General features: G+C 46.1%; 1 protein-coding gene across 1 annotated transcript in view; it reads left to right on the top strand.

The window, feature by feature from the left end:
- STARD7 (StAR related lipid transfer domain containing 7) overlaps window positions 1-22822 on the top strand; it is a 193604-nt gene that overhangs the window by 166327 nt on the left and 4455 nt on the right. The window lies entirely within an intron of this gene.

Here is a 22822-nt window from a genome sequence, read left to right on the forward strand (position 1 = left end):
AGGAACACACACTCAGAGACAATTCCAGGCCAATAGGTTTTTATATAGAAAAATATATTTTCTTAATTTATTTTTAGAACCACAGGTTCAAGATTTACAAACAATACTTTAAATTAAAGGTCTTTCACTCCGGTATTCTAGGAACTTTGAATAATCACAACAGCATGTACAGTTTTGACAAAAATGGCAATAAGCTATTTTAAAAGTGGACACAGTGCAAAAATCAACAGTTCCTGGGGGAGGTAAGTAAATGTTAAGTTCACAGGTAAGTAAAACACTTACAGGGTTCAAAGTTGGGTCCAAGGTACCCCACCGTTGGGGGTTCAGGGCAACCCCAAAGTAACCACACCAGCAGCTCAGGGCTGGTCAGGTGCAGAGGTCAAAGTGGTGCCCAAAACACATGGACTTCAATGGAAATAGTGGTGCCCCGTTTCCAGTCTGCCAGCAGGTAAGTACCCATGTCTTCGGAGGGCAGACCAGGGGGGTTTTGTAGGGCACGGGGGGTGGGGGTGGCCGGGTGCAGAGTGCAAACAGGCGTCAGGTTTCTAATAGGAATCAATGGGGAGACCCGGGGGTCTCTTCAGAATGCAGGCAGGCACAGGGGGGGCTCCTCTGGGTAGCCACGACCTGGGCTAGGCAGAGGGTCGCCTGGGGGTCGCTCCTGCACTGGAGTTCGGTTCCTTCAGGTCCTGGGGGATGCGGGTGCAGTGTGGTTTCCAGGCATCGGGTTCCTTGAAGCAGGCAGTTGCGGTCAGGGGGAGCCTCTGGATTTCCTCTGCAGGCGTCGCTGTGGGGGCTCAGGGGGGTCAACTCTGGCTACTCACCGGCTCGCAGTCGCCGGGGAGTCCTCCCTGTAGTGTTAGTTAGGTCGAGCCGGGGGCGTTGGGTGCAGAGTGGAAAATCTCACGCTTCCGGCGGGAAACGTGTGGTCTTTAAAAGTTGCTTCTTTGTTGCAAAGAATTGCAGTTTCTTGAACAGGGCCGCTGTCCTCAGGAGTTTCTTGGTCCTTTAGATGCAGAGTAGTCCTCTGAGGTTTCAGGGGTTGCTGGACCCTGTTGGATGCGTCGCTGTTGCAGTTTTCTTCGAAGTAGGGAGACAGGCCGGTGGGGCTGGGGCCAAATCAGTTGTCGTATTTGTCTTCACTGCAGGGCTTAAGGTCAGCAGTCCTTCTTCTTCTTTAGGTCACAGGAATCTATCTTCCTCAGTTCTAGGAGCCCCTAAATACTCAATTTAGGGGTGTGTTTAGGTCTGGGAGGGCAGTAGCCAATGGCTACCGTCCTTGAGGGTGGCTACACCATCTTTGTGGGCAGGGGGCACATCCCTAATCCTATTGGGGGAGTTCTCCTTCTACAAGATGGAGGATATCTAAAAATGAGAGTCACCTCAGCTCAGGACACCTTAGGGGCTGTCATGACTAGGGGGTGACTCCTCCTTGTTTTTCTCATTATCTCCCCAGCCCTGCCACCAAAAGTGGGGGCAGTGGCCGGAGAAACGGGCATCTCCACTAGCTGGGATGCCCTGTGGCACTGTAACAAAGGGGGTGAGCCTTTGAGGCTCACCACCAGGTGTTACAGTTCCTGCAGAGGGAGGTGAGAAGCACCTCCACCCAGTACAGGCTTTGTTCCTGGCCACAGAGTGACAAAGGCACTCTCCCCATGTGGCCAGCAACATGTCTGGTGTGTGGCAGGCTGGCAAAAACTAGTCAGCCCACACTGGAGGTCAGGTATGTTTTCAGGGGGCATCTCTAAGATGCCCTCTGGGTGTATTTTTTACAATAAAGTGCACACTGGCATCAGTGTGCATTTATTGTGCTGAGAAGTTTGATACCAAACTTTCCAGTTTTCAGTGCAGCCATTATGGGTGGTAGCTTGGGTTGGTAGTGATTTTCGCATTCCATTTTTTTGGAATAGGAGTCCAAGTTACTTTATGCTTTTAATTACCTGTTCCTGAGTATATTTTTGTATGTTCATATCTCTGGTTCGAAGTTATCCCAAAGTTATTTTAGTGTTTGTGTTATAATATATAATACATTATTTTAGCACTGGTGTAGTTATTTCCTGTGTGTACATCACTGACTGACCTGTTTGGTATTTGCAACAGCTTTACACCCCCCTGGATAAGCCTTAGGTGCTCTCCACAGCTGCCCTCTGAGACCTCTGGTTATCTAGAACCTCTTACACTATCACTAAGGGTTGCCTGGACTCCATAGAGGGTGCCTCGCCTATAAGTGCACACCATATACTGAGCCAGCCTCCTACATTGGTGGCAGTAGTGGGGTAAAAACTTACATTGCTTTACCACTTGACCAGAGGTGAGTTTCCACAGGAAACCACTGCTGTCTTGGCACATACTTTACTTTTTGCAAATTGGTAATTTTTCTCTAAATTTGTTTGGATTGTCAGGGGTCTAGCATAACCTTTTCTCCAGTCTCTTAAAACGTTTAGATCACTAGGGTCGTGGTACGTACAAACACTAAACTAGCACAGTGTCTTCAGTTGATGTAGTTGACCAGACTCAGGAGTCTAGGTACAGTGACCTTAAGTTCCAGGAACTTAAGACCCTGTGTAGATCAAGGAAACTGAAGACAGGTAGACATCCTACTAAACCTCATCTCCTAGAGATGTTCAAAAGTATGATCTCCAGAATCCTGAAGGGCAAGTAGAGCAGGGAAACCAATGTGGGAGGGATGACCCTCCAGTTATAGAGAAGGATATACCTGGTACTTCAAGCTCTCACTCTGCACATATTCAAGAGGAATCAGAAAAGACCCATGAGGACAACCCAGGGCCTGTAGTGTGTAAGGGGGAGACCCACAGGTAGGTCCACTTTTTGTCCCCATGGGGTAGTACAAAGAGTTATGAGGAGGAATAGCTCCTCCTCAACGTCATCCTCACTCTCCTCAACATCCACTGCTGAGTCATCCAGTCTATCAACTCAGAGGAGTTACCTTTAGATAGAGGGTCCACTTTGCTCAAACTTGAGAAAGCTAAACTCAAGTTGATAAGTGAGCAGTTGGCCCTTGAGAGGGAAGCCCTAGAGATGGGGAGAGAAAGGAATGATTTGGGGTTAGAACCGCATGGTGGCAGCACTAGAGACTCCAGGACCAGGGAGGAACACTTTGATGCTAGGAATCTCAGTACACCAAAAGGTCCTGCTGTGGGGGCCCCAATGAATCTTCCTGGCCCTCCTGCTTGCTGAGGGCTGGCCCCCACTTACCTGCAAAGGTAGAGTCTCCCGGAACTTGCTGGTCCTCAAAACTCTGCAGCACTCCACACACCACTTTCTTGCATTTGGCAAGGCTTATTGTTGGTTCTGACAACCACTGACCCCTTTGCAATCCAGCGACCGGTGTGGGACAGCTCGTGCACTACTCCTGGAATCTTCTTGCATCACCTGGACTCCACAGCTGCACTTCTTCGACCACTGACCGACAGGAAAGTCTCTCCAAGAAGGGTGGGCTTTTCCCCCTGCACTGCATGGGAACCTCTGGTAGTCTGGACTCTGTCGCCTCTTTCCTTAGGTCCTCTTCTTTAGGAGTCCATGCCTGGGTTCCACTGACTTGGTCCATGGGTCACAACAGCAGCTAGGCAACCGAGGTCCCCCATTGTCTTCAACGGGAGGTTCCAACACAGCTTGACTCTTATGCACCTGGGCTCCCTGGTGTAGGTAGTCCGCTTCTCTGAGTATCCATGGGTGGGCGCACTCTTGAACCTCCCTTGTCCCAATGGGTTACCTGGCGGTCCTCTGGGAAGGGTCCTTAAACTCCAACCGTGACTTCCCCCACATTATCCTATGGACACGGACCCGGGGTTACAACTCTGCACACAGGAGCCTGGGGAATCCTAGCTACTTAGCTTTGGTGTCTTAGTGCTTCTCTAGTCCTGTGTGCATAGCATGTGAATCTGCAGCATTGCTCGCAACAAATAGATGCGTACAGAGTAAGTGACATACTTCAGATGTTTGTTGCATGTGTTTCTGTAGACAAACATGCTTAGCATATTCCTGCCATCTCATTTTTGGCTCAGTCATTTGCAAGTTGTTTTTCTTTGAAGAAGTCTTTCGAGTCACCAGGTAAAGTAACTCCTTTGTTGGTAGCAAGGCATATGGGCATTGACTCCATGTCACACTGTTTTTTCTGCCATCGGACCCGGGCTTCTACAGAAGAGGCTCGGTGTTCAACGCAGCTAGATGAGTTCTTCTAACCCTCAAGCCCAATTACCGATCCTGACAACTTCGAAAAATACTCTGAATCCCCCTGTATTTAGGGATACCAGATGCCAGCACCTCTCAGCGCCTAAATGCTCAGCCCTTAGTCCTCAGTGGGGGCTTGTGCTTCAGATTTCTTGCAAAAATGCGGCTGGAGCGATGGAAAAAACTCCTTCCAAAACCACTCACAGTGCCACACAAAATATCCTGTTCCTCTCACACGCAAGGTATGCACCGGGTTCTGGACCAAGAAGACCCTTAGCTGTCAACGGAAGATGCAGTCACAAGGCATTGAAACCCCCAAGAACATTGTCAAACAGGGCATCAAGAGTGATGCACAGTAGAAGCTGGAGACTTTAACCAAAGAATCTGCTGATTTGTCCCCAAGTGTTGAAGCAGTTTTCTCGGAATCAGAGGAGGAACAGCAGGAAGACTGTGCGGCCATGGACATGCAACGGAAGACTGTAACTGTAAGTAATGTGTCCTCAGAACTTCAAATCTACCCAGGCTTAAGGCCCCAAATGTAGAGCTCGTTGCACACATATTGGATGCTCAGCCCCTAAGACTTTCTGCCGGACCACCCCTGCCCTTGGGCCATAGTCGGCACCAGGTGCAAACTTCTAAGCAGAGACCAGTCCCTGCCTAAAGCAGTGAACCGTCTTGGGCTACTAGCACAAAAGGGTCGCACAGGTGGTCGAAGACGATGGAGCACCTGGCGCCAGCCTCGAAAAACAGCTGGGTGCTAAAACAGTCTGCAGAGTTTCTACCAATGCCAGGTCGAAGGTCGGCGCCTAAACAGATATATGGACCAAGGTTGCTTTATGATCCAAAAAGAATGGCCTCGTGATCATCTGAGGAGTCAGTCAATTCTCCAGTGCCTACAGGACAAGCCTGACACCTGGGAAAGTGGCCTATTTGTTCACCCGTAAACAAGGAAAATCTGCACCAATGCTCCTGTGAAACCTACATAAAAGGAGGCTTTCCTATGTGGAACAGATGGCTCTGGAGCATTCCTTACAGATGCTCAAAGGCATACTCAATACATCAGCTGACACACTGAAAGAACATATGAGAACTAGAGTTATCATATATGCCACCCAAGCCCGGGTGGGTACTGGACATAATTTGACAGGGCTACTGCCTAGACCTCTTCACAACACTACAGAACACTCTCCCATTAAACATGTCCTCCGTGGATAACATTTCCTGCTCTGAGAAGAAGTTCAAGTGGTCTTTCAAAAGAGCACTATCTGAACTGGTGCCTTGCTGTCAGCGGGGAATAGGAGCCTACTCCCTATACTTCCTCAAACCCAAAAAAGACTCCCCACTCAGACCCATTGTAGATATGAGGCTTCTCAAAGGATACATCCTTTCAGAATACTTTCATATGGTGACTTTTCAAGATGTCATATCTATCCTCCAGTAAGGCAACTAGTTGGTGGTTCTAAATCTCAGCCCTTTAGTGATACCTGAGATTTGTGGTAAGTGACCAGCATTATCAATTCAAGCAGTTAAATGTTGGTGTTACCACTGCCCTAAAGGTCTTTAAGTGCCTGGAGTTGATGGATGCACATCAGAAAAGGAGGGGCATCCATGTGTTCCCCTACGTCCCTGCCAATTGGCAGATCAAGAGTGCAAGTTGCCAACAGTGCCACACCTAAGAGACCATTTTAGTACTCCACAATCTAGAATTCACCATAAACAGAATTAAGTTTCATTTGCAGCTGCTCCAGATACAGCCTCTTCTAGGAGCAATTCTCAATGCACTAACAAGCAAAGCCTACTCAAATCCCCAAAGGATAGAAGCTTTTGGTCAGCTTGTACCTCTTTTTCAGCCACAATGTCATCTTACTGTCAAAAGATTAATGCATGCTTCATGGAAGATCTAGTGTTGGGAACAGCCAATGCCAATCGCACTCTGCAGTGGTGGAATAGAAACAACCCTTTGGAGGGGCAAGCATTTCCTCAACTCCATTTCACAGACTACCATTACTACGGACAGCTCACTAGCTGATTTGGGAGCTCATCTCAATCACATCCCAGTTCACTGTCTATGGACTACTGCTCTGCAGAATCACAAAATAAACCACCTAAAGCTCCTTGCGATTCACTTCCTCTTAAGGCATTCCTACCACTCATTCAGGGAATGGTAGTCCTGATTTGGACTGATGCCATGAACACCATGTACTAACTTCAAAAGTAGGGAGGGACACACTCTTGCCCCTTTGTCAACCTAGCCTAGTCAATCTGGCATCACCACATTCACTTGATAACAGAATACCTTCTGAGAAGGATGCATCAGCAGGTCCAATCTTGGGAACTCAACCTGCAGATTTAACAACAGTATTTTCTCCACTAGAGACACCAAATCTCCCCCCACCACCACCACCACCACCACCAAAGTGCAAAGCGGATGTGTTTGCCACTTAGGTGGCTAAACTTCACCAGCAGGGACCCATACCAGAGCAATGCAACATGAATGAGCTGCTCAGGGATATATGCGTGTGCTTTTCCGCCTGTCCTGCTCCTTCCTCTATTGGTACATAAGAAGCAGCAAATCTCTCAAACTCTCATTCTGATAGCTCCACCCTGGGCAAGTGTTGGAAATGGCAGTCAGTCACCACAAGACATGCCCCAACCAGACGTACCTTCTCACAGGCGATCAGGGCCAAATCAGACACCCAGATCCCCAAAACTCAATCTCTCATTATGGCACCTGAGGTCTTGGCATTCAGGTACCTAGGGCTCCCACAAGAATGCATTGACATCCTGAGAGAAGCCTATAGACAGGCATGCTGTGTGAAAGGAGAAAGGTTTTCTACACTACTATGTTGCATACAGCCACCCCGACCGCCTGTCCAAGACATCATCACATATTTGCTTTACCTGCAAAAATCAGGTCTAGCTTATACTTCTATACATATTCACTTGACAGCAATTTCATCATGTATGCAAAACAGGGAAACACTCTTCCCTGTTCTGCATTCCAGTGATTAAAGCCTTCATGAAAGGCCTTAAAAAGGTTATCCCTCCAAGAACGCCACCAGTTCCTATATGGAATCTTGATACTGTGCTCACCAGGTTAATTGCCCACCTTTTGAGCCCATGCACTCATGTCCACGTCAATACCTTTCTTGGAAGCTCTCTTTTCTTGTAGCAAATACATCCTTATGCTGTGTGAATGAGATACAGGTCCTCACGCCACAGGAACCCTTCATGTAAGTCCACAAGAATAGGGTAGTCCTAAGGACAAATCCTAAGATGCTCCATAGGGTTGTCTCCCCCCCCCCCCCCCCCATCCCCCCCCCATTAAACCTGAACCAGCCCATAGACCTTCCAGTGTTCTTTCCACACCCGTACTCGGTCATAGAAAGGGCCCTCTATACCTTAGATGTAAAATGTGCACATTAGATTGATAGAACAATACCTTTCTGTGAAATGTGTCAACAGTTAACTGCCTTTGCAAGACCACATTAGGGAAAACCCATATCCAAGGCAAGCATAACCAGATCTAGTGTTGGGTCCGGAGCTGTGCAAGTTGTCTTTCTTTGAAGAACTCTTTCATGTCACGAGGTAGACTGACTCCTCTTGGTGGCAATGTGCATGGGCGTCAAATCCATAGTTATTGTTTTCTTCCGTCATTGGGTCCAATCGTGTATCAATGAGCTCTGGTTGAGACCAGTTATGGGCTCTTTCCATTCGAGAATCACCCCTCCATCTCCCCTCCCCACTCAATTGGTATTGTTTTCAAATGTGTCCCCACCTTTGCATTATGAGATTAGAAATTATTCGCCAATCAAATCGATGTGCTTGTACAAAGGCCATGGAGCCTCGCCCTTTGAGTTCCTTCTTTCTATTCTGTTTGGTATAGAATGCTGTGCCGATGGAACAGATGATATTCCGCATCCTCCCGAGGTGCCACACTAAGTACCCGCTGACTTACGTTTACTAGACAGCAGGGAATTTTTTGTTTTTTTGGGGATAATGGACAAAAGGGGAGCGAGCCTTGGGCAAGGGTTGCTCCCCAGTGGGGCAAATCATTTTCAGGCCAGAAACCACTAGACACCAGGGATTGGTGTGTGGGTATGTGTGTGTTTTGTTTGGGGGGCTGCCCCTGGGGCAAGGGTCGCTCCCCATGGGGGCACATTCCTGTTAGCCATATTTGCCCCCCTTGGGGGCAGATCGGCCTATTTTTGGAAGGCCCATGTGCCCCCAAGGGGAGCAGAAAGCCCACCAGAGACCAGGGAAGATTTTTTTTTTTCAAAACAAGAGGGTGGAGGTATGGCCATACCCCCACCCCAAATAAATGCGGCCAAAGTTGTTCCGCCCACCAGTGGGCAGATGGGGTGATTACCCCATGGCATGGAATAAAAAATAAAAAAAAAGTGGGGTGGTGGCTACCAACCAGTATGGGCCTGGTTATGCCCCCACCCCAACTGAAGGGGGTAATAGTCTTTCAGCTCTCACCTGCACAATAAAACATTTTATCCCACGACAAGCAAGAAGACATTTGATTCTTTTGGGTTTTAGTTTTACATTTGGGCCATGATAGCTTGGTAACTCTCAAAATCGTCCAACTTTGAATGGTGAGGGCTGCACTTTTTTGACTTTGGGACGCTGATATGTAGAAAAATCCAAAAGACCCAGACACATCTGAAAACTAAACATCTGGTTGATTTCAGGGTGGTGTGCATCACATGCACCCTGCACCATTTTCTTACCCACAATGCCCTGCAAACCACCAACTTTGCTGAAAATTACACATTTTTCTCACATTTTTGTGACAGAACCTTCCAGAATCTGCAGGAATCCACAAATTTCCTACCACCCAACATTGTCCCATCTAAAAATTCTGCTGCACTTGCCAGCCTAAAAATGCTGTTTTTTCCAACTGCCCTTTTGGACCCGCTTTGGTTTCCCCTCAATTTCAACATGTTTTTGGTTCTTCCCTGTCAAAGGCACTTGGCCAACCTACACAAGTGAGGTATCATTTTTACTGGGAGACTGAGGGGAATGTTGGGTGGTAGGAAATTTGTCCCGATGCGGTGATCCCACACAGAAATGTGGGAAAAAAGTGATTTTTTCTTTTTAGCTAAAATTGAGGTTTGCTGAGAATTCTGGGAAAGAAATCATTGGGGGATCCACGTAAGTCACACCTCCCTGGACTCCTTCAGGGGGTCTAGTTTTTAGAAATGTCTGGGTTTGGTAGGTTTCCCTAGATTGCTGCTGAGCCCAGGACCAAAAACGCAGGTTGTCCTCCCCCACCCCCCAAAATAGGTAGTTTTGTATTTGATAAGTTTGATGTGTCCAGATAGTGTTTTGGGGCATTTCCCGTCGTGGGCACTAGGCCTACCCACACAAGTGAGGTACCATTTTTTCTCGGGAGACTTGGGGGAACGCTGGCTGGAAGGAAATTTGTGGCTCCTCTCAGATTCCAGAACTTTCAGTCACCGAAATGTGAGGAGAAAGTGGTTTTTGTAGCCAAATTTTGAGGTTTGCAAAGGATTCTGGGTAACAAAACCTGGTAAGAGCCCCACAAGTCATACCCATCTTGGATTCCCCTAGGTGTTTAGTTTTCAAAATTGCACAGGTTTTTTAGGTTTCCCTAAGTGCCGGCTGAGCTAGAGGCCAAAATCTACATCTAGGCACTTTGCAAAAAACGCATCAGATTTGAATAAAAAAATATGATGTGTCCATGTTGCTTTTCCTGTCGCGAGCATCAGGCCTACCCACGCAAGTGAGGTACCATTTTTATCGGGAGACTTGGGGGGAACACAGAATAGCAAAACAAGTGTTATTGCCCCTTGTCTTTCTCTTAATTGTTTCCTCCCAAATGTAAGACAGTGTGTAAAAAAGATGTGTAATTGAGAAATGCCCTGTAAGTCACATGCTAGTATGGGCATCCTGGAATTCAGAGATGTGCAAATAACCACTGCTTCTCAACACCTTATCTTGTGCCCATTTTGTAAATACAAAGGTTTTCTTGATACCTATTTTTCACTCTTCATATTTCAGCAAATGTTTTGCTGTATACCCGGTATATAATGAAAACCCATTGCAAGGTGACGCTCATTTATTGGCTCTGGGTACCTAGGGTTCTTGATGAACATACAAGCCCTATATCTCCCTGCAACCAGAAGAGTCCAGCAGACGTAACAGTATATTACTTTCAAAAATCTGAAACTGCAGGAAAAAGTTACAGAGTAAAACGTGGAGAAAAATGGCTGTTTTTCTTTTCACCTCCATTTCAATATTTTTTTATTTCAGTTGTTATTTTCTGTAGGAAACCCTTGTAGGATCTACACACTAGGAATGCGAGTCGTGATCTTCGGGGAATCATGGGACTACAATTCCCATGTTTCCTAGGGGCCACCAGACTTTGACACTCATCTGAGTCTGTGCCTTCTGACGTCACGCTCACCAGGCAGCTATGGGACTACACTTCCCATGCTGCCCGGCGGGAACCGGAGGAACCTGCAGTCCTCCGGATCCGGTGGAGCGTTGTGCTCCACGTACCATTCACTGCAACGCCATTTCCGTGCCGTGGGGCCGTTTAAAGTTCGGTCCCTCCCCGACCTCAACAGACAAGCGGTCGGGGAGGGGATCGGATTAGGTGTTCAAGGCGGGCACCTCCCTTTGGAGTAGTGAGTTTCTTCTGGAACCCTGCCCGCTATGCACATATGCAGAGGACCTTCGTGCAGATAAGACTGAAGTGGCTGTTTGGATGACGAGTGCTATCTTTACTTTAATTATTTCATTTTGTGTGTGTCCGTGTGTGAGTTTTTTCACTTCAAGATTACACTGCTATCTTTTATGTGTATGAGTCCATTTACATACTTTTTTCGTTCACACAGCATCCCCTCCTACGATCCCAGTGTAGCGGCGAATCCTTGGTTACAACTTTTATTTGAGCATGTGTATACTGATTATCACTCTTCCCTCGAAACCTGCCTTTACTACTAACGCCCCTCAGGGATTACCTACATATTGCGCTTATGAACAGTGCTCACCCATGGCGTTTTTGCGTTTAATCCTACCAGTTACCTTTAGCATCTCTTGCCTTCCTTTTCTCCCTGTTTCTAGTGTGTGACTATGAGGGTACTACCCCCCCTAGACTGGAGGCAAATAGCCTACCAGGAATAGGGTAAGAAAGTACCTTCTCCAGTTCCTTTATATGAGACCTGCTCCGGTTAGTTAGGGCGTCAGGTCTGCTCCATGTTAGTGCATGCACATGTGACTCATCTAAGCATGCTGAGTCACTCACTCATGTGTTGTGGTTTGCTGTGTCACACTATGATGAAACTCTATATAATATTTATCGTTTTTATTCTAGACTGCCGTGGTCAAGCTGCCCACAGTTAGGCTTCCTTTTGTTTCCTTACTAGAGCACCTCTGTAGGAGGTAATCCCCTCTTACAACAACACTTAATATAGATATTTAGGGATCCTAGGCCCTGACGAATGCCCCCTGACCTCCTTTGGCTCTCCGTAGCAGGCAGAAAGATGTTGGCCATGCACCAACAATTAGGTGACCTTTCGAGTCATTATCCTCAGTAGGGGTCCCATCACTTTTTATCCATACCAGCAGTCACCACTGCTGTACCACTACATAGGTGACTGATTAGGTATTTTTATATCTTCCCTAGCATAACTGGATCCCTTGTTAATCCAGATAACCCTAATTTCAGTACTCCCCCCTTGTTCTTTTAACTGGGAGGTTGAGTCCGTCCAGGTGGCATTGTCCTACCTGGATGGGGCTAGGTGGTCAAATGATGAAGCAAGACTCTATTATGTGGGTGAGACCGCCTCGTCCGTAAAGGAAACTTTTCTTTCTTCATCACAGTTACTCCTGACACACCACTACATCTCAAAATTTGGGATTTTTGGACTAAGGGCAACTTTGTTGCCACTGGTCCCCACACCACACCCCATAATCTCTGTGTATATGAACCAAAATAATTCACCATTTAAAGCAGTGTGCCTTCAAGGCAACATCACAAAATAAAATGATGGGCGGAGTGTTGAAACTTTCTAAACACTCACCCAGAGTCACAGATCTGGGTTTAATCTATTGTTATTTTGCGTGCCACATCACCCCGGTTCAGACCCAGCCATATGCAAACTAGTCTTGACCCTGCTTCCTATGGGAGTAGTCCAGCCCGAACTGTCAAGCCAGGTCCTCCCTGGACAGGATTCAAGCATACTGGGACCGGTTTCAGGGTATCACCCTTCATCAGCCAGGCTAGCTTGCATCCAGGGGCGCAGCAAGCAATCTATCTCTTTGAATGATCTGTGAGGGTTAAACATCATCAGTTTAGTTTTGGAGGTATTGATCTCCAGTCCCGAGAGAGACAGAACTCCTCAAATCGCTTTAGGAGTTTTTGTACACCACTCGGGTCTTGGAGATTAAAGGAGTGTCATCTGCCTCTACCTTGGCTAAAAAAGGGGACATTATAATTGACATACAATGAAAATAAAGTTGGAGCAAGGATGCATCCTTGTCGTACTCCCCTTTGCTCTGGGATTTTGTCAGTAAGTGCCACTGATCGCCCCACCTGACACGTGCATAGGTGTCCTCATGAAGGTGCACTAGCAAGGAAAGACAGTGGGGAGGCATTGCCGAGTCAGAAAGAATTCCCACAGCTTATTGCGGGGTACTAAGTCAAATGCAGATTTTAAATCCACAACGCAACATAAAGATTTCCTTTAACAATTAAAACCATTTTCCAATATAGAAGCAGGAATCTAAAACTTGATCAATCAGGAGTATATTCCCTAAACTTCCTAATACTCAAAAAGGATGGATCCTTACGGCCAATTTTTAGATCTATGGCCATTAAATCATTGCATCCTGTCAGAGCATTTCCATATGGTCACTCTCCAAAATGTGAACCCACTTCTCCAACAAGGCGATTTCCTATCAGCACCAGACTTAAAGGACGCCTATTTTCGCATTCCCATACACCCAACACATTGTATATACCTCAGATTTGTGATAGCAGACAAATATCACCAATTTAAAGTCCTTCCATTCAGTCATTACTGCACCTCTAGGGTTCACAAAATGCCTAGCAGTGGTAGCAGCCCATTTGCACAGAGCACTCTCCAGCTGTCTTCAACATTCCCATACTACCTTGGACTTATTACATCACTTAGGTTTAGCCATCAACTTCCAAAAATCACACCTTCAGCCTCTTCACATTCAACCGTATCCAGGGGCTATTCCCAATCCCAACACCTGTTAGGATTAGCCTATCCCAATGCAGTACAAATACAGAACTTTCAAACACTAAAACCATTCTTCCAACCCAATCAACAAGTCACAGTCAGAACTGTCATGAGACTTCTGAGTATGAGGCCTAAGGCATTGCCATAGTACTAAATGCACAACTACACGTGTGTCTGCGGCAGAAATGTCTGGCGCGCCTACAGTCTCAGTTGGAAAATCTAGTGTTGGTACACAGCCGCACTCATCGCTCTCTGCTGTGATGGAACAAAAACAACCTGTTAAAAGGACAGCCTTTCCTTGACCCCGTACTCATACCACACCCACAAAGGATGCGTTATAGACTAGTTGGCATGCTCCCTTACAGGATCTCACAGTCCTTGGTCTTTGGGACACCAAACACCAGAGTCTTTCCCATCAGTTACTTTGAGCTGCTAGGTTTTCATCTAGCATTGAAAGCATTCACTCATCTCCTGAATGGCAGGGTTCTCTTGATCCGAATGAACAACATGACAACCATGTACTCTTTACAAAAACAGGGGGGAGGCACACTCGCTACTGTTATCCCGTCTATCCCAAGCAATCTGGCATTGGGCTCTTTGCCACAACATACATTTGTTAGCTGAACATCTTCCGGGAACAAACAACAACTTTGCCAACCTTCTCAGCAGGATGTGGCAACTAGTCCACAAGTGAGACCTCCACCCACAAGTCCTACTCACATTCTTTCAAAGGTGGGAGTTTAAGGACATAGATCTGGTCGCAACAGCAGACAACGCAAAATGCCAAAAGTTCGCCTCCAGGTTCCCACACCCCCAATCCAAAGGCAATGCTCTGCAGATGAACTGTTCAGGGATATATGCCCACGCTTTTCCACCTCCCTCCTCTTCTTCTGTTTCTGGCTCAGAAGCTCAGGCAAACATCCCTCACACTAATAATAGTTGCTCCCACATATGTAGGACATCCCTGGTTCACAACTCTTCTCAAACTATCAATAGTTCCTCATGAGAAGCTTTCCCCTCATCCCGGACCTTCTGAGTCAGAACCATGGAGAAATCAGGCACCGAAATCCCAAGGAACTTAACTTAACAATTTGCCTCCTGAAGTCATAGAGTTTAGTTATCTCAGCCTCCCCTCTGACTGTATGGCCATCCTTAAAGAAGCATGCAAACCCACTACTAGAGCATATTATGCAGTTAAATGGAAAATGTTTGACTATTACAGTCATAACATCAATCCATTTAATGCAGCCATGCAAGACATTGTTTGTTACCTACTACATCTGCAATGTTCTGGCCTTGCATTCACATCCACGTGCTTACATTTAGAAGCCGTTGCTGCATACTTTCACAACGGACATCTGTTTCTGTTTAAAATAACAGTTATTAAAGCCTTCATGGAAGGCCTTAAAAGAGTGGTTTATCATGGGTTCCACCAGCACTTGCATGGAATCTTGACATTGTTCTCACAAGACCTATGGGACCTCCATTCAAACCACTACACAATAGTTCCCTTCAATTTCTATTTTGGAAGGTTGATTTTTCTCATTGCTATCACTCCATTCAGACGTGTCAGTGAGCTCCGGGCACTAACCTTGGAAGAACATTTCTTCCAGCTACATAAAGATAAGGTAGTTCTTCGCACAAATCCAAAAATCCTACCAAAGATGGTCTCCCACTTCCACCTGAATCAGTCAGTGGAATTACCTGTGTTCTTCCCTCCTCTAGAATCAGTTGTGGAAAGAACTCTTCATACATTAGATGTTAAAAGAGTTCTTATGTGCTATATTGACAGAACTAACGAGTTTTGTAAAACTGCCACAACTTTCTGTTGCTTTTTCACTCCTTCACAAAGGAAAGCCCATTTCTAAATTAGGCACTGCTAGGTGGATAGTTAAATGTATACAAACATTACCATTAAAGCCAAAATAACTCTGCCTTTACCTCCTAGAGCACGTTCTACTCATGAAATAGGAGCTTCAATGACTTTCCTTGGTAACATACCAGTAGCTGATATATGTAGAGCTGCTACATATGTGGGAACCTTTACTATCAGCACACTAACAAGCTAATGTCAGTCAGGCAGTGCTATGCACACTTTTCCAAACCACTGCAACAACCACAGGTTAGTCACCACTTTTGGCGGGCACTGCTTTACAGTCTAGGCACAGAATGTGTATCTACAGCCATATATGCCATCAAATTGAAAATGTTACTTACCCAGTAAGCATCTGTTTGTGGCATGTAATGCTTGAGATTCTCATGCGCCTACCCTCTTCCCTGGACACCTGTGGCACTTGTGGTTCATTTACATTCTCTATTGCATGGCCATCTCTTTACTTACACTTCATCTACAGTCCATTCTGCAGGAAAACAATCTGTGACTCCAAAGATTTCTTTGAAGAAAAAGAACTTGCACACAGTTCCGGACCCAACACAGGAATATGCACAGCATGTGAATCTACAGCACTACTTGCCACAAGCAGATGCTCACTGGGTTTTCCTTTGCGGGTGTTGTAGCCAGACAGCAGGCAATAGTTGGCCAAACCGCCCTTAAGACGGTTTCTCCTCATGCTAGCCACCACTACAGGGAAGTACTGCTTTTTAGTCTGTGGTAAGCATGTGTATCTACAGCAACACATGCTACAAACTGTGAATGTTACCCAGTAAGCATCTGTTTGCAGCGTGTAATGCTGTAGATCCACATGCACCTGCCCATATCCCTGGGTGTGTGGTGATGTATCCACAGATGTTTTCACCTTCTCACAGTTTACTCACATGTTTTAGGCAACCTATGTGCATGATAGGACACTAGGTCACCACTCCATATACTACTCTAGCCTGCTGTGCAAAAAAACAGTTGAACATGGAATTGATTCCTATGCACCTTGCTACCTCACTATACCTTGTGACTCGAAAGACTTCTTCAAAGAAAAACAACTTGCAAGCATCAGAGCCCAACACTAGATGGCATGAGTATACTAAGCTTGCAAATTTACAATACTTCATGCTACAAAGGAATGCTTACTGGTTAGCTTTTATGCTTTGGGTGCTAGATTTGCGGTATAGCCAAGGGGCTACAATTGGCCCACCTGGAGGTCTTTTGAAATTATGAGCTTTGAAATGTTTAGACACAAAATCTCAGTGAATAAGTTAAATGTAGCAGCTGTGTTGTATGTCTGGCCCTCTGTTTCATTGATAACTGGCTCCATTTTAAATTCTGAATAATGCAGTGGTCTAAAGGCTGAGCTTCCAGTTAAGGAACAGTAAACATCTCCTTTCTGTAAAGGTCCATCAGACAAATAAAAAGCTTCTCGTCTGAGCAGAATCAGTGGTGGAGCTTTAGGTTGCAGTTCATTAGTTCAGTAAACACTGAGAATCAGTAAACTGTTGCCCAAGCAGAACATTATTCAGTATTGATGTTACAAGCCCAACTGCTCTGAAATTTCTGTGAGGACAGCAATAGTCTTGTGGGTCAGCACACACTTTGATGTGTAAAACCTCTTTATTGTAAAAAGCCAGTTGTTTTCAAGATTTCCTGGTTGTGAGGGCTGTATAACAGGGCACTAGTGGGACCACAAATATTAACAGCTTCACCTAGAAACTGGACATTAGAGTTGGGTGAACCACACAGTCTAGGGCCAGTCTTCAAATGGGTTTAGAGGTTATGAAACAAGATGGCTGTCTCCAACTGCTACCAAAGCCCATAATGTGGGTGTGAAGATTCAGATGATCCTTTTCACTCTGGCACAGGGAGATGACAGATACTGGCGCTTTAAGTGTACACTTAGGGCAGGGATGCTGCAGGGAAGAAGCATATACACTAAAAGTAGCAGGCACTCTGTTGAGAATGCCTATTTCTTTAGCTCTCTGTCCCCCCTCTCTGTGCTTCACAACACAGGAGACACTGCACTAATTTTATTTTCAGACAGAGGCACTTCAAGGCCTGCATCAGCGTCCAGGTTGGTAGTTTATTTTTTTTTTTTAAACAAAAAATGAGAACTGTTTTTGTAAAATTAAAAAAAATGGGCATGACATTTCCAATAGATCCCACCCACTTTACATGCAGATGTCCTTTCAAGTGAGTTGAGGGTATGGCATAGAGGAGTCCTGTATGGTTGCATTAAGGTGCAGAGTCCTGATAATTTAGATCCCTGGGACTTTAATGTCATTGGGGCCAGGAGTGTGAGGGGTCCCCTGCAACCCATCTACTTCTGTTTTAATACAAAAGGGGAAATGGGGGCACATTTTCCTTGCTAGCATTAATGCCTGGTCATCCTTGCTATGCAGAGAAAAGGCCCCAAGCAATAGGGATAGTAATTTTTACACAGAGAGGCAAACAGTCTGCCTTGGACTCCAGGCCTAGGAAGGATGGCCCAGTGAATTGGGCTAAAGCAGGGGTGTAGGTATCATTGGTGCTGAAGGTTCAGAGGTACCAGGCCCTGTGGGGTAAGGCCAACTAAATCCCAATTATGACAGTGCTAATATCCATTCTTGCTTACGTTGGGGCACAGTGCTCCATTGTTGGGCCAGTCTTGCTCTGTGCCTCAGAGCAGTGACTCAAGCGAGGGGACAATTGAAGCAGAGGAGAAGCTCTAACTTGCATTCAGAGAGATGGTGGGGAGCATGTGGGCCAAAATGGGGGCTGATATGTTTAACAAAAGCCCACTTTGAGTTAGTAGTATCTATCATTATTGAAGCAGATTCAGTGGCACTGTGGCTCTGGTGTGCGAGGGGCCCACAAGATTACATTCCATTACAGTTATGGGTGTCTTATTTTACAAAAAGGTGAGGGGATGCTCATTTTCCTTGCTAGCATTAAGGCTGATGACCGCCTTGTGGCACAGATGGGGCCAACATATGGGAGCTATTTTTCTTCTCAAAGAGACAGAGCACCAGTTTTCAAGATTAAAGTGACGACTAAGCATTGTGGGGAAAGGATGCAAGAGCCCCAAGAGACAGCCTGCAACTCAGAGCCGCTGCTATCATTGGTGCAGTTGCATTGGGACCCAGGAATGTGAGAGACTAAAATCCCCTCAGTCATATGGAGCATTGTTTTTTGCCAGTTTCTCTTTTTGTTTGATGCATTTCCTCTTTTATAAAGAGTATGAGTGATCAAAAAGATACCCCTAAAATGATCTCATAAGCCCCACTGCCCTGCTCTCAGCCTTGCCTCTCCCACTCCCCAAGTACTTGCCATAAAGTTTTGCCATACTAATGCTTGCCTGCTGCATTTTCCTTTTGATTAGTCTGTCTTCTACGCTTGATGGACTGCTGAAATCTTGCCACTCCTGGGCAGTCTCCATTCAATCAGCTGCCCTCCGTGTAGTTTTTAAGTTAGCGGTACTTGTATATCTCTTCTAAAAGTCGTAGATACTCTTCTCCTTTGATGGCCCTCTAGCTTCTGTTTCACCAGCCACAGTATCAGTGCTCTCCAGGAATCTAGGCTTGTCAGCAGCATAATGGAGAGCAAACCAGAACCAACATTTCAGCTCCTGGTAATGCATGTGTTGTGAGTTTACACAAGTTACTAACTCAAAGGGCCAGTATTGAGCCTCCTTTGGTTGACTAGGAAGGCCTGAACCAACCAAATTCTGCATTTTTGTTTTATGTTCTTTCCACTTCAGTCAGACACCACCATCACCAGCAACCCCTATCAACCCTGGTTAGGTTGTTGGTTGTTGTTGATTATTATTGGTTAATTCCTTGTCAGCAGAGTCTAGTTGACAATGCCCTCGAACACAATAAAAGACACTGACAGCGCCAAGTCTGTTACAGATCACAGCACAGAACATCTTTTCATTGTGTTGCGACTTCTGTATGCAGTATCTGTGTAGCAAAAAGTATTTTCTACACAACTGTACCAACCTCATTGCGACATTACATTGGTTCAGGGCCCAACAACTGTATAGTAGCAAATCTGTACTCCACAAAGATTGTTCTACATGGTAAATGTAGAGAGACTAACAACTCTAGGGGTGCTGGCCCGTTAAAGAAGTATGTAATGATATTCCTCAGTGTCCTGTACGGCCTGTCTTAGGAATGGGGCACCTCAGGCAATTGGATGCTGTGTAGTGACCGGTATGGGTACTGAAGAGTTTCTACAAAAATAAAATCGAAATCAAAACGCACACAAGTGAGGAAAGATAAGAATTGAAAGAGGGAGGGCATCTGCTAAAGAAGAGCTATCAAAGAAGGGGCAGTAGTGTATTATGTGTTTCCAAGAAGCATTGCACCTTGAGGCCCAACTGGACCTCTGAATTGGCATGTAAGGACGAGCTAATTGAAAGTGACTGTAATGCACGGATTATATTCCCTCTCTTAGAAGAAGAGGAGTTTTGTGACATGCTAAATTTAAGGGATGCATACTTCCGTATTGTGATACAGCTGGTACAGGACATCTGGTTATGTCTCTCTGACAGTGAGGAAGACACTAGTGCCCATCTAGACCTTGTGACGCTGATCTTAGCAGCATTGGTTATGAAGTCTTAGTGTTTGGATATTTAAAATTACACCTGCATTTATGGAGATTCTAGAGTCTGACGGCAGACAAATTCCAATATTTTTACACACCTGTAGGAAGCTGGCTCTATATATACTATACCAAAATGAGATCTAGGCCCTCATTATGTCATTGGCGGTAAAAACTGCCTACCGCCGCGGCGATCGCCACACTAAAGACCGTCGCCGTGGCTAACATCCATCCTCCAGATTATGACCACAGCCGGATTTCCACCACAAGAAGGGCGGAAATCTGGCTGTGGTCATGCTGGCGAACGGTGTTAAGGTGGCGCTGCTACCACCAGCAGCGCCACGCCAGTAGACTGTCGCCAGACGTATTATGAGAAATAATACAGTCTGGCGTTGTTCTGCTGGCGGTAGCAGGGCCCCATCCCGTCCCCTGCCTAAAGACCCCCTGGATCCAGGTAAGTCGGGTTTCCGACAGGGAAGGGAGGTGGGGGTGTGTGCATGAATGTGTGTGTGAATGAGAATGTATGTGTAGTGTTTGCGTGCGTGTATGCATGTGTGAGAATGCGTGAAAGTATGGATATGTGAATGCGTGTCTGCGTGAGCGGATGTGGCATGAATGAATGAATGGATGCATGCGTGCATGCCCGTGCGTTGGTGTGTGTATGCGTGGTGCGTGTGTGTGTGTGTGTGTGTGTGTGTGTTACGGGAGGTGGGGGATTGGAAGGGGGAGCATGGATAGGAGGGGTGGGGGGCGTCTGGGGAGTTGTTGGGAGGGAGGGGGCCTCCTATCACTGAAAGGGAAGGAATTCCCTGTCACTGATAGGGCCTACTGCCATGGTTTTCGTAGCGTTACGAAAGCCACGAAAACCATGGCGGTAGGCAGGGTCAAAATGCCTGAAGTGATACAATAGCGGCCGCCGGACTGGAGATTATCTCCAGCCCTGCGGCTGCTACTGCCATGGTGGTCAGAGTGGTACATTGGCGGGTTGGCTGCAGCCAACCCGCCTATGTCATATTGTGGCGGTATGTACCACCAGCCTTTTGGCAGTACTACTGCCACATTACCACCGACCGCAGGGGTCAAAATGACCCCCATAGTGTGCAGAGAGTCCAGGGGTTCCCCAGAAGCTTTACAGAGGCTAAAGTAGATAATACTAATGCTCTCTTTTGTGGTAGTGTGGTCGAGCAGTTAGGCTTATCAGAGGGGAGTGCAAAGCATTTGTTGTACACCCAGTGCAGGTTTTGTTTCTGGCCACTGAGAGCACAAAGGCTCTCACCCCTGGTGCCCAGAAACTTGTCTGGAAGTGGCAGGCTGGCACAGACCGGTCAGTCGTGCACCAGAAGATTGGCTAAAATACAGGAGGCATCTCTAAGATGCCCTCTGGGTGCATTTTTAAATAATCCAGCACTGGCATCAGTGTGGGTTTATTGTGCTGAGAAGTTTTACCAAACTTCAGAGCGGCCATCATGGAGCTGTGGAGTTCGTAATGACAAGCTTCCAGCCCACGTACTTAACATGGCCACACTGCACTTACAATGTCTAAGAATGGACTTAGACATTGTAGGGGCATATTGCTCCTGTAGCTATGCCCTCACCTCTGGTATAGTGCACCCTGTCTAAGGGCTATAAGGCCTGCCAGAGGGATGACTTACTTATGCCAGTGGCAGTGGTTTGTGGGCATGGCACCGTAAGAGGGGTGCCATGTTGACTTTGTCTCTTTTTTTTTTTCATCCGCACCAACACACACAAGCTGCAATGGCAGTGTGCATGTGCTTGTTGAGGAGCCCTCCAGGGTTGCATAATAAATGCTGCAGCCCTTGGGGACCTTCCCTGGTCCCAGGGCCCTTGGCACCATGGGTCCATTTCACAAGGGACTTAACTGTGTGCCAGGGGTGTGCCAATTGTGGGAACAATGGTACAGCTTTGGGAATGAACTCTGGTGCTGGGGCCTGGTTAGCAGGATCCCAGCACACACGGTCAATTCAGCATCAATATCAGGCAAAACGTGTGCGTGTGTGGGGGGTGGTATAATCATGCCAAAAGGGACACGTTCCTACAACACCAAAATGAAAATATTTGTAAACTGGTGTGTACACGGACAGGAAACCGTGTTTGCAGCCTTAGTAAAAGACATACCATCTTGTATGTGGTATTTGTGTGATGCTCCCTTACAGTCAGTTATGCATTTGACAGCCCTAACAGCATATAAAAATAGGAGGGACACACCTTCCGATTTCAGCATACCTATTATCTCTATTTAACTGGCCTGAACCTGAGGTTGAATATACCCCAACCTATTAATCAACTGACTTTGAACCTAAATGCATTGCGGATTTTATTGATGACACTTTTGAACCACTGCGCAGGGGCTCTTTGGAACATGTAAGCTAAAATTGTATTTTTATTAGCAATCTCAACCGATTTTAAGCTCTCACCGTGCAGCAGACTTTTCTGAAGATACATAATGATACACTGTTTTGAGGGCACCAACCGAATATGCTCCAACAGCTGCATTTGTATTTCATGTCAGTCAAGCTATTGACCTGCTTCCTTTTACATTTATACACAGTTTTTAGCAAAAACTGCTCCACCACACTTGATCTCAGATGAAATGTATTCTAGTAACGGAACAGAGGACTTTAGAAAGATACGTTAAATCGTATCATTTTTTAACACCACGAGGACAATTCTATTACCAAGCCATGTGTAAAATTCTGGACAGTGGGTTGTATTCAGCTGCGTTATTAGTTAATATAAAACCATTCCATAAGTAACCAAGAGCATATTCTAAACTTTAAAAGCTGGGTTTTAGTTTCCGTTGGTAATTTGTTACATACGGTGTGTGCAGTTCTGCTGTGTAGTCCTCTTTTCACACATTCATGGGACATTACTCTGGTGAAGCAGAGTATTAATAGTTGGT

Source organism: Pleurodeles waltl, chromosome 11 (assembly GCF_031143425.1).
Source record: "Pleurodeles waltl isolate 20211129_DDA chromosome 11, aPleWal1.hap1.20221129, whole genome shotgun sequence".
In the NCBI taxonomy this organism is placed as follows: domain Eukaryota; kingdom Metazoa; phylum Chordata; class Amphibia; order Caudata; family Salamandridae; genus Pleurodeles; species Pleurodeles waltl.